The 4,265-nt window shown below is 34.1% G+C and overlaps 1 protein-coding gene across 3 annotated transcripts in view; it reads right to left on the reverse strand.

Annotated features, from left to right (window-relative positions):
- LOC100744991 (protein SCAI) overlaps positions 1 to 4,265 on the reverse strand; it is a 25,755-nt gene that overhangs the window by 20,770 nt on the left and 720 nt on the right. The window lies entirely within an intron of this gene.

The raw sequence follows: 4,265 nt of genomic DNA on the forward strand, positions 1-4,265 counted from the left end.
GGGCCTTTTATGGTTATTGGTCTGGTAGGCGCTTTGGTAGGAGTGTTGATTGATATATTGAGTTAATAATGACATAAGAATAAACAAACAAAAGGCACTAGATATAAGAAAAGAAGTATAATTTTATACTTTTATGTCTTTCTGGATCTTCTATTACGTAACTGTTGCTTGAAGTAAATACAATTGCTCAAATATTAAGTATTAAGAGATTTATAATCTTGTTGTGCCAATTATAAAAAACTGGTACTGGTTTTTCTTTGCTTGTATGTATTTTCAGTTTTGAAGTTAAGATAATAAAGGAAGAGAGGTACGTTAACGTTTCTATGGAGAACGCTGTATAAAATTCTATATTATACTTAAAACCTTCTCCAGCTAGGCTACAAAAATACAATACTTCCAACCCTATCCATTAAACAATTATCATTAAAAAATCCTCGCAAAACCTAACAATACTTTCTTTCACAAGAAATCACACCTCCCTAGACTAAGATCAAAGAAACGCTAGTAACAAAGTCTCAATACCTAACCTTTCGTGACAAAAAAGGTACAAGGAAACTGCAACACAATAAAAAAACTAAACAAACGAAACAACAAGGAAAGAAAAAGAAAGGTAAAAAAGAGAAACAGGGGAACATAATACAAGCTCAGATACCAGCGATACTTTTGAAACTGATGGCCATACGTTCGAGAAACTTTTCCCTATTGTTTTGACGTGTGGAACCGATCCTGAAAGAGCGTCCCCGATATTTATTAACAGTCGACACGGCACGATCGCGTGTCTACCTATCTATACTTGCAGCCACGTGTTACGTATGCACATATATCGTACGTGTGTGTATATAGGAGATGTACCGTAGCAGTTGGGTGTCGCATGTCTGTACGAACGCGAGCGGTGTGAATAGCCGGATAGACAATTGACTCTTTGTCGAGTCGCACCATCAGCCAACCGGCCCATGTTGATGACACTTTACGATCAAAAAGGAAAGGTACAAAGGGCTGAAGATTACCGGGCATCCAGTGCAACAGAATCGAAAGGGTAAATAAAGACGTGTGTGTAACGTGGTCCAAGTGGGCCAACGAAGCAAACTCACCCAAGTAAATCGGTCTAGGGTTAGCTTCGACTGTTACTTAGTGAAAGAGGTTATGGATAGAGACTATGGTGAGTTTATGAATGAAATGATGACTGGAAAGGGATGGAGTAATGTGATTGGTCTATAATATATAATTTATGATACCTTATATATATGAACGGTTCAGAGAAAAGGTGAAACAAGCGATTTGTGATTAAAAAAGTTTCGCTAGAGAGAAACAATTAAACTTGATTTTAATTCTTCAGACTTTCAACATTTTGCATCTAACGCAGTGAATAATTAATTCTGATTTAAAGGTTACATGTAAACTAAACAGATTATAGAATGCTATGACTACAGCAAACGTTTGCACGATCGTTATATCACCCCCATAGTCCACAGGGAGTACGACGGAAACCACGTGACACAGATCCTCGTGGCGATCGTAATGTTCCTTCTGTCGTAATTTATAGACAAGAAACGGAAGGAAAAGAAATTGGAAACGCTTTTACCGTTCAGCCACTGCGCTATGATAGTTGTTTGTTAAATTATTTTTTTAATTAAATTAAATTATTCTTTTCGAATGAAAAATATTTTTTGACTTGCTTTTTTAAAAAATATATTGTAAAGAAGTATTGTAAATTGTAAAGATGTATTGTAAATGTATTGTATCTGTATTTTATACTGACCCTAAATATATAAATAAATAAGTAAATAATCAGTTTCAGAATTAAACAATTCATTAAACTCTACGTTCAAGGTTCACTTTATGTATTCATTCAATTTGTGTCAAGTGGCGAATAATCATAGAACGGTTTAGTTTCCTTTGAAATAGTATTTCCCTTATCGTTCGCCGTAAATTATATTCAATAATCTTTATTAAAATATTATTATCGGCGACATTTACTGACCTTTCTTGACTTATTCCCCAATGAAAGATCATCAGAATCGACGTTGAACTATTTTAACATTTACGTAAGTCTCAGATTCATACTTTCAATGGCCTTCACGGTGCATTTTACTTATAAAAAGTTACGTGAATAATTTATGACGTTGAACACGAAATTTTAACAATATTTGCAATAATTAAATATTGAAGAATTAAGACCTGTTAATTTCAATCATGCACTAATAATAATAATACTAATAACCGATTAAATTACCATATTTTTATTAATCTAATATAACTAATAATTGCTATGAAACAAAAAATTCGTAGTTATTGGAATAAGTATATTAAATCGTACAGAAGATTGAACATAAATGGATGTATTCGCATAGCGATGGCCACGAGAATCCAAGTCACGTGCTTTTCAACGTACAAGAACTCTTCGGAGAAATCACATAAAGATCATGCAAATTCTGAATCGTATTACGAGAAAAAATCATGTAATATGATCTGTAAAGATATCTGAAACGCAATTGAACAGAGCCTAGTAATTTTAGAGATGAAAATATAATTTCTTAATGCATAATTACTATAAACTATTATATGATGTAGAAATCTTCATTGCAAATGGAAGAATGTCAAAGTTATAAGTAATAACTCCATTTTGTAATAAAAGATCTACCAAAGGCATTGAACTTTCCAGTTGATTAAATAATAAAATATATTAAAGAAGCTCTATCTTTTTAAAGATTTGAACTATCAAGAACATTGGAATCTTACAATTAATTAAACAATAAAATAATTGACAATATGCTTTATAATTAATTAAAACATACAAGATTTATTGGAATAGAAAACTATTAAATATAGTTATATGTATGTATCTATCTATTTTCATTGAAATCATCTGTATCCATATAGTATATACTCCCAGGTGCATATTAAAGATTGATAGATCTAATGTTAAAAGAAACCATGTGCAGTTTCTATGTTAGCTGATGTATCTTTTAATTCACAGCAAAAGATATTGAAACACTCGAGCCTGAAGCGATCGTTTTAAAGGATATTTCAAGTTCCATTCCGCAAAATTCAGCGTATAAAAGGAAAGATGTACAAAGGAAACGTGAAAGCAGACTAAATTGAAATTAACGTATCTTTTAAACACACATATAATTTTCTCACACAAATATATCCATTTTGTAAAACGTCATTTAATTTCATATTTCCTTCGTACATATATATATATATCCTTATCTTTTATACTCTGAATTTTATAAAATTAAATCACACGTATAATATCATACGTACAATATGCTATACAAAAACTGCTTCAAGAACTATAAAAGTCTAATATAATATGCTCGATGTTTCTTCGTATCTCCAATCCTTATCCCAAACGATAAAAGTATCTGGGTTGTGGATTTTAAAAATTCAAAAGTGTATAAATCGTACGTAACATGCAAAATACATAAAATATCCAAAGTCCAATACTCGTTCTAATATTTAAAGAGTGAAACAAATTTCTGGTTAGATCCTATTCTTCCAGTTGCAGTGTCAGATCTACCTAATAAGGTATAAAGATATCTATAATGCTAGCATTATTACTAGACTACGGATGTTTATATATTTATGGGGAATTTAATGCAAAAATGCAAGGAATGCGCAAAGTCCTAAAAGTGCATAAAATATTCAAAGCTTAAATTTCATTTCTTAAACTAAAACTTTAACAAAAGCGTTTGTACAAACAGCCGCAGTCCAGTTATACCAAATCGAAAGTGATAAAATTAGGAAAACGACAATTGATGAAACCAGTAAGATTATCCTGTCCTTGTAGATGTACGAAGAGTAATGTGTAACCCACTAAAAGCACCGACATGTCGTAGGGAAATCGCGATGAAGATCTGAGTAAGCGGCAGAGATACACGATAGCTATATACACACACGCGTGACCGTGTTCACTCGCGCGCACGATTCTCCATTCACGTTCACGTCACATGGTGGGTCGAGCGCGTAAAAGGACCGTGCCGTGGTCCTTCGTGAACGGGCGCAACCGATCCCAGTTTTACACCCCTGTTGCCTATTACGTACGTCTTTCACGTACGTGTAGATACACGCGTGTCTTTTCTGCGCGAGGCGGGCTTCCGCGGCCCGTCAGGCCCTTCCGAAGGAGACAGAGGAATCACCAAGAGAACACAGCTCTGTTTCAGCGTTATCCTGACAGAGTCGCGGATCGTGTCGAAGGACCTCGTGGCGTGGAGGACGTCGTACGTGTATGATCGATGGCTTCAGCCACGCCAGCGGCCACC

The sequence above is a fragment of the Bombus impatiens genome, unplaced genomic scaffold, assembly GCF_000188095.3.
Source record: "Bombus impatiens unplaced genomic scaffold, BIMP_2.2 scf_0019, whole genome shotgun sequence".
NCBI lineage: Eukaryota > Metazoa > Arthropoda > Insecta > Hymenoptera > Apidae > Bombus > Bombus impatiens.